A 9,226-nucleotide genomic window follows, 5' to 3' on the forward strand; every position below is an offset into this window, starting at 1 on the left:
CTCTGATTCCAGCACTTTGTCAGTCAGGAGCACACTATAGTGTTCACTTCGTCTGCTGTTCCTGTCACTGCTCCACAGCCCCACATCAAAGCATCAGCAAAAATCTCTGATCCTTTTTCCCCTTCTCTTGGGGTCACAGGAAATAAATGTTTATGCTAAGACTTGTGAAGACAGTCGGTGTATGTTGGGAGGCAGGGAAGGGGCAGACATTAAACCTGAACTGCCCCATAAGCCCCCAAGAAGCATTGAACCCTGATAGGACTCTAGCCAAAGAAAAAGCTTTTCCTATGGCAGAAATTTATCACTCTTCTGTTTTCCCATATGAAGGGTCACACAGCTATGCCTTGCATTTAAACACACATGCTTCCAGGGAATTATTTGGTCTATCAAACCTGACAGCTCAGTTAATTGGGAAGCACTGGTCTGACCCTACAAGCTGGGTAGACACTGCACCCCTGTCATAAACTGGGTGAGCAGCTTTAGGCAAAAAACCACAAAGAACCACAGAGGTTATTTAACCTTCCCTGCAGGAAGAAGGGAACCTGTGTAAACTGTCATTAGGATGGTGCATCATTCCAATGCATTATTCATATCACATCAATGTCCCAATAAATTCATCATAAGCTCCTCCATTCTCTAAGTACATAGACCCAGCCCCAAATGCCTGAAATTTAAGTAGGCAAGACAGAAAAAGAGTGTGAAAATGAGGTATAAGAAATTATTTTCCCAAAGGTGCTCAAGAGGCCTGTGGCAAGCTGAAGAACAAAACCTGAGTCTGCATCTAATGGTTAAACACAGTGGCCTCATTCCCTCATCTCCAGCCAGTACATCTGAGATGAGGCTTTTTGCCTCCTGCCCTCTTCCTCCTTAGTGTTCCTTCTTTTCTGAGTTTTAATTCCTGACCCATACCACATTTGGCAGACGCTGCCCACATGTCACAGCCCTAGGAGCTGTTATGTTATTATAGTTGTCCATTCCAATACAGATTTGTGTCTCTGTATTCCCTGTTTTGCCTTGGCATGTTCTCCACCTGGTGTTTTTGAATAGTTTTTACAGGCTGTAACCTTGTTCAAACCCAGGGCATGATTTACTGGGATTTGGATGAAGTAAGAACAACAGTGTTGCATCATAGATGTGATCTCACCTGCCACCACACAAAAGAGTCTCCTCAAAAAGCCTGTAAAGTAAATGACGTCAGAGTTTCCCAGCCCTACTGCTTGTGAAACTGTAAAAGTTCCTTTACTAGGCAGTAACAGCAGAATGAGCTGTATAATGGGGAAGAAAAATTACTGTGTCCTGTCCAGCCTTGGGGTAACCTTTAAACACTCTTTATGACAGTGCAGTTTTTATTAGTTGCTAAAAATGCTACTAAGAAGTTAACCAATCTATGTATTTGATTGTGTCCAATTAAATACCTTTTATTTTCTTCAGTGTAGCTATTACAAAGCTCCTGCATTAAAAAAAAACTTTTTTTTTTCCCCTAGCTATCAAACATCATTGGATGGGCCCTTCTGAGTAAGAGGGCAGTTTCTACACATCCAGCTCATGAAAATTCCAGAGGAACTCCCAGATTCAGGGATTTTCTCTGATCCCTGAGTGAGCTGAGGACACCAGCCCACAAGGCACCCACACAGCCTCTTTGAGGACAGAAGGTGTTTGTTAACACCGTGCCCTCAGTAACCTATTTTACAGCTTCACCATGCTCTGGGACAAGGAAATGTTTTGTCGGTAGGCAGCGACCTCGAGGTTCAAATCAGGTTAATGCAAACTGCAAACAAATGTGCTCGTAATGTAAAAAAAAAAAAAAAAAAAAAAAGACAAATACTTACAAAAAATGGTGATGGATGTATTTGCACCAAGGTTAAATTCTCAAAATACATTTTCCTCAACATATCTGAACTATTTTGACTCTTTTCCTTATACACATACAGAATATTAGTTAATGTGTGAGGGACCTTGACAGATTAAATTCCCTTCCATCTCTTTATCTCTCTTTCTCAACAAGATTTATATATTTCTTACTGATACCAGAGATAGCCCTGGTAATTTCTAACTAACGAAGGAAGGGAGACAACATATCTTTTTTATAAATAACAGTAATAATCAGGACTCTCTCTAAGAATGTGCATTTTGGTTCAAAGCCTCTTTGTCTGTAAACCATGCATTTGATATTAAATTGTCCATAAAGCACCTACATTACTGGCATATAAAGCAAAATTAAGTAATTAGATTTGTAACACATTCTTTCTCAAGACTTGCCGGAAAAATAACTGACCCTTTTTAGCATCTATATGTGAAATATTCAATACTATCAACAGAATCATAAATCTTCATTATTTTAGGCAAATATTTCAGGCTCAAATTTCCTCTGCTCATGCTTCTGCAAATCGACAATAGTTTAATATGTCATATTGGCAGCTTCTCCCAAAAGAAGAAAAAAGATGTAACTCTGCTTATCATGAGATGACAGGAAAGAATTCTGCATATATCTAGATCCATTAATTATCTTGATCTGTTAAAATACTGTGATTTTTTTTTCCTGGGATGCCTTTTAATTTCTCAACATATGACAAGCTGTGTCATGAAAGTCTAATTGAATTCAGAAAATTCATGCAACCCTGGGATTAGATTCTCTTTTACTTCAATTATCTTTGATGCTGCATTCAAATACCAGGTAACTTTCAGGACTATTTTCAGTATTCCTTGTGTCCCTTATGTCTTCCCCAATATGTGTGTGCAGAGGACAGGTAAGTAGTTAGAATGACAGATGTCACCAAGCTGATTCCAGAGACTTGTGCTGTCCCAAGATACAAAGTGATGGCATAATCAGGCAACATGCAATGTGACAAAAGGGAGGATTAAAATTACATCAGGCTCAGAGAAAGAAACTGCACATACACCACTCAGCCTCATAACTATCTGCAGTTCCTGTCAGGTTCCATGAGTGAAAACATGGCAATATATGCCACAGGTTCTCTGCAGTGGGAGATATTCTAATAAGGAACAAACATCTCTGGCTACTGCAGGAACTGTGACACTAGTTCCCCAGTGTATTTTTCTTAAACTTCATAATAATACCACCATCTAACACAGACTACTTGTAAATAATGCAATCTACAGGCAGGCCTTCCTATTTAGAAATTCTGGGTAACAGGAAAAGATTTCTTTAGGTTAGGTGGCAAGGATTTTACACAGTTACTTCACTAGGGTAATGAATGCATGCTCTGAGAGAGCTAGACTTTTTTTTTTTAAGAAGCAATTTTAACAGAACTCCTTATTTTTAAACCTGTGCAGAGCACCTATCTCAGTTGCTTGTGCATTTGTCAAACAAACCTGCTGGGCTGCAAATATCCATATTAGGTTAAAAATTATTAGCCTTAGTACCCCAATATTTTGAAATGTTCAATCAAAACTATCCATCCACTTCTGAAATAAGTCTAAGTGTTGGCTTTGATGTTAAAAAAATGACAGTGTTGATAGTTGCTTTCTCCAGGGGGGTGGGAACAGCTGACTTTTACTAAAGGAAGCTAAAGAAGCATTTTCTATGAAGGAGAGAGTCTAAATTTGACCTGGACCTGATGTTCTCCAGAAAATTTGCCCATGTTTGCACAAAATATAAAGCCTTTGAAAGACAGCAATCTGTTAATCTTCAGTACAGTTGTTTAATGGCTTCATCTAATGGCTGGAATTTCCTCCTCATCGTGCATTCACACAATTCCTCTACCTGCTGAGGTTGTGCCACCCTACAGACCAACTGTTCATGCCTAAATCTCACAGATCCTTTGTGTTAGTGTCCTCTGTGTTTACATCTCATCGTCACAAACTCACAGCCCAGGCCTCCATGTGGCAGAAGTAGGTTTTCTGTGTTTTCCATGGGCTACCTCCCTGTTTGCAGCATCTCCCGGCCTGAGTGGTGCAAGGGCAAGGGAAAGCAAGGTGGCAGTTTGTCTGTCCTTCCAGCTGATAGTCAGTATGGAGAAGGAATGTATCTTATTCTACAGCAGGACCTGAGCTGAGAACATGGGAAATAAATTCTGGGATGTAAACTGGGAAAAAGAGCCTGGGCAACACAGTCTGGGATGGAGGTGGCAAAGACTCTTTGAGGTCCACGGAGAATAATGGGAATTGGAGAGGTAGCAAAGGACAAAGGGTAGGAAGGAAGGTAGGTTAAAGAGAGAGAGGAACTAACTGATATTATGGATATTATGTCTGGGAACCACAGAGATGGAAGGTAATAAACAGGAAAATTCATGGATAAATCTACATCCACAAGAATATTCCCCTCCAAAGGCTGGGATGGCAAGCAACACCTCATGGCTTCTCCACTGTCAGCGACTACCAAAGAAACCTACCTGAAACAAGCCCTGACCCCTGATCTGCCAAAGCCATTAGAGCCTCTTGTGGTGGGTACTCACTCTCTCTATTCAGCCTGACTGTGGCTTCAGACAGCAAGTTTAAAAACAAGCCAAACATATGAAAGGAGAATTTTTCACATGGCAGAATCAATAACCCCAAAGCATTCCAAAACCTGCAGAAGAGCTCAACCAAAGCAGCCTGAAGCAAAGGCTCACTCTATTTCAGCTGTCTTTAGCTAGTGAGAATAAAAGGCTGATGGTGTGCATGAGTGTGAAAACAAACTGCTCACACTGAAGATATTGTTACCCCTCACTGAGGAGTCACAGCAAGTAAGAGTGGTGTTTTTGCAGCCTCCCACTGTTAAAACAGAGGAGCATTTACCTGGGTCAGCCTCTGGTATCCAAACCTTGCTGTGCTTTAGCTGTTGCGCAACCAACCAGCTCTGTAGGACTGCGTGGCTCACGTACTGCCAGTCGCTTTATTTACACAGAGCAACTCTGCTGCTCGTCGCAGTGGGAAGTTTTAAGAAGGGACAAACACAGGACTACCACTCAGAAATTATTGGCTTCTTTCTCTGTGTTCAGAGCCCTGCCCGAGGCCACCCACACAGCCATAGCTGGGGTGAGCTAGGGTTGCAGGCAGGAGACTTTGGTTTCCAGCCCCACACTCAGTTTCTCGAGCTCTCTGCCAACTCTGCTGGACAGAGAGGGCATCCCTCAAGATGAACTGACAGCAAGAGAAGCCCCCACATACTTTGATCCTTTCCTCTAACAATGACTAGATGACAAATCTATAACTGGACATCCTGGCCACAGACGTGCTGGGAGAGGCTTAGGACAGTCCCATGAAGGTCAGTGGGCTCCCCCAAACCTGTTCCTGCAGAAGAGGGTGCACTGCCATGGACTGTGTCTCATTTGCTGGCTACTCAGTGGGGGCCAAAGGGAAGCTTTAACATCTCAGATCAGTAATAAGCAAAGTGAATGTTCTCCTCAACCCCACAAGATGGCAGGAGATGCTCAAAAATCGCCCCTCGGTCGTCTGGAAGAGCTTTTCTGACTTTTGTAGCTGTTTTACAACTTCTGTGAGAAGTTAAATGAAAACTTATTTTTAATAAGACTGGAGAAGCTTGACAAACTTGTATCAGTGAGTGTTCATGGACCTCTTAAGAGCAGTGGGATGTTGTATCAGTGACTTGGCAGTACTGACAGACCCATGTGGGGAAGTGTTTCATGTGGGAATAATCTCCAGAATTTGCTTTCTGGTAATGAGTAAAAAAGAAAAAAAGAGAAAGAGAGAGGGAATGAGCAAACTAAAAGTGGACAGAGGAAAATGCAACTGGCTTTCATAAAGTTTTTATTTTTAATATCAGAGCTTGCAGGCACTCTGCCTCCAGCATTCCTTAAATTACTCACAGCATGAAGACATGAGAAAGCCATGAAAACTCAGACAGTTTGTCAAGAAAGGTCAATTTTTATTCCCTTCAGTTTACTGCTGACTTCTCCTGGTTAAGCACTTTTTTCCCCCAAGGACTAAATAAAAGCAAGTTCCTGCACCAGATCACATTCCATTCTTAGGATAATAATCATCAAAAATGATCCAAAATTACTAAATTCAGTCCTAATTAAGAGTTCTGTGAATGAGTCTGGCACTTTATGAAACAAATAAAAACAAAAGGTCACTGAACATGAAATAAAGTGTCTATAGTGGTATTTCTGATGCAGGAAGCACTGAAGATAAATCTTTGCTTGATCAGCCTCAGAAGGAAGAATGAGGAAATACCCAAATTAATTCAATCACTCTGAAACCAGCTATCTCAATAAGTGAGAGTTTTCTTGTGACTGCACAGAGTAACCCTTCAGAGGCCAAACCAGTCCAGTTTGAGTGATGAAGGAGATGGAGCCCCAGGCTGATGTGTTTCAGGGTGGATGAAGCTCTTTGCCTGCAGAGTACCCAGACTGGCAGCGTGATGGGGACAGGTCCTGCAGTGCTGAGGGAGAAGTCCATCATCTCTCACGACTCAGAGCTGCAAGCAATGGTGCTACAAGATGTTTAAAATAAAATGTTTCTGCTCAGAGGGCAGTACCTGGCTGCTATTAAATGCACTATGGACCCAAATCTATGAAAATGAGGCAAGAGGTCCTAAAATCACATTTTTTTTATCCCTGGTCTATCAAGTCTTCATGCCTTCTCCTCCAAGTAGTTTTACAGGCTAAAGCCTCTGGCAGGCACTGTATGCCACTTCACATGTTGCTTCAATCTCCTAACATCAACTATATTTTTAAACTATAAACACTTAGGCATTTATAGCATTTTTCCTATGCTGCATCTGAAATATATATGTATTTTATTTCTCTGATCTCTGCTGTGCTAATTCAGCAGATATATTTTTGGATCTGATTTGTACTGCCTAGGAGATTTTTTTTCCCTGACTTTCTCAGAAACAGTTAATGCTGAGGCACTGGCCATCTTTGATGTACTAAATGCACCAAGGACACTGTGTTGTCTTTATGTGACAGTTACTGTCTGTCCCCTTGTGGCCAGAAACCAGACAGAAAACCCAGCCTACAGATTTAACAGATCATTTGCCTTGAGTAAGAAGGAACAGCTTATTTTGCTGAAGAAGGAAGCTCTTGCATAGATAATGGTCCCTAGACAGGTTAAGATTTAACTATCATGGAAATAATTTTTAGTCTGCAGAACTCAGATTCCCATTTGGAATATTCTGAAAACATTCAGAATATTGGGTCACATTCATATCTGAACTTCTGCTAATGTCCATTTGTAAGCAAAATGGGGATCTAGGTCTGAGCTTCCTGCAGCTTTGGTGATTGAATCACTAGAGATGCATGAGCAAATTCTGAAATAATTCTGTTTCACTGATTCTCATTCATGGTGAAACCCACACAATGTGGGCTACATGTGTGCAAAGCTTTGCACAAATGACAGCCACTACCCTTTTATGCAGACAACAGAAAACAACTTTTGATTCCTTCCCAAAGCCTTTTAAGCCTCATGCCAAAATGCTGATCAGTTTTTTCTCAGACAAGTGCAATTAAGTCTTTTCTTCAGGTACTTAACACTGTAAATTCAATTAACATTTTCTAAATTCTAAGTTGAGCTGCCACTACAGTAACAGAGTAAGTGTGAAGGTTTGGGGAGGATGAGTCCCTCCTCAGCAAAGTGAGAAGCACAGAAAGATGCACAGGTGGCAGACACAGTGGACTTCAAAACAGGACCTATGAGAGAAGACTCGTGCTGCTCTAGAAGAAAAGGAACTGCCCAGAGCTGTGGAGCCGTAGTGAAATGAGCTGCACAGCAGAGCACCAAGGAAAGAAAGGATACTGGATGTGAGACTATGGAGAGGGAATTGACTTGTGGAGCTTTGATTTACACACTTAGCAAACCTTCCTCTCTTCCTTTGTCTTCCTCCTTCTATACTTATAATTACCTCTGAGCAGAAAGACAGTTTCCAGAAGCAGCCCATCTCAGGAGGTGGATGCACCACACGTACCGAGGCTCCCCTCCCTCCCGATGCCTTTCCCGAAAGCCGCTCCTGGCAGTCCCACCACTAATCCTTCTCAGTGATAGGGTTTCACAAAGCACCAAGCATGCTCTTGGCAGGCCAGCTGTTTGTGCATCTGGATGTAATAAGGAGCTAGACTCCAGCAGATGTGGTGGCTCAGCACAGGGAGCCCACCAGGCATGGGATGGTCAGTTTTTTCCTGCTGCCTGAGTTCAGATGGCAGCAGCACACTGGGAGCTGCTCGTGGTGTGAGCTCGTGGCAAAAACAGCCAGGCCACAGGGAGGGAAGGGAAAGGAAGGTCACTGGGAGTCAAAGGAACAGCTGCTCTCTGCCTACAAGACTCTGAAGGGTGTGACTATCTCCCACCAGTGGGAGTAGCCAAGATTGCCCTCAACAAGGATGGAGCTAGCCAGGAAGCATCCCAGTCCCAGAGGCTGAGAAACAAAGAATGAAGAAGATGAGGAAGGAATTCCCCAAGACTCAGGGAGAAGAGATGTGGTCCAGCTGGAAGGGCTTGCTAACAAGGAAAAGGTCAGCACAGAGTCCTGATGGTGCTTCATTGGTGTGTGGATATCCTTCCCTGGAGGCTTTAGTTTAACCTTTGTCACTGCAGAGGGACCCCAGCATTGCACAAGCTGGGCTGCTGCTGCTTTCCAGAGGGTACTGATGACATAAGGGTGGCACTGGAGTGACAGCAGCTCTCCCAGCCAGCAGCACGTGCTCAGAGGGACACTTCTATGTAGGGCATAGCAGCTCTGCTGACAGCAGAAGATGGCAGGATTTTAGCAGGGAAGGAAGTTCCTTTGGGAATACTGTGAAATAAACTGTGCCCAAACTAGCTCACATCAGCTTGCAGGATCCCAGATGCAACTTTTGTCCTTCTCTCCAGCTCTGCACAAGTGCAAGGCATTTCCTCCTGACATCACATCTTCACTGCACACACACACAGAAATAAAGGAGAGAGGCAATGATCTTACAGTTAAAAGTCATGCTGAAGAAGAACAAGCTCTCTTTCCAAGTAGACTTGGCTCTACAGGGCTCTGCAGAGCTCTGCAGATGTTTTTTTCTTAAAAAAAACCCCCACAGTAAAACCCTCATTTAAATGTTATTTAAGCAGCTCTGACTCTTAAAATACATGCAAGAAACAGATGTGCAGAACAGAGAAGTGCCATTTTTATGGAGTGGTTCTTCAGTGTTTGAGCCATACTAGATTACACTGGGAATGTAGGCTCCTCAGCTACACCATGTAATATTTATAATAGTTTACAGCACACAGCCAAATCTTTCTGCCAGTGAAGGCATGTGCCTCTTTATCAACCTCAGCCCAAGGTGCCAGTAAACCAAAA

The sequence above is a fragment of the Passer domesticus genome, chromosome 3 (assembly GCF_036417665.1).
Source record: "Passer domesticus isolate bPasDom1 chromosome 3, bPasDom1.hap1, whole genome shotgun sequence".
Lineage (NCBI taxonomy): Eukaryota > Metazoa > Chordata > Aves > Passeriformes > Passeridae > Passer > Passer domesticus.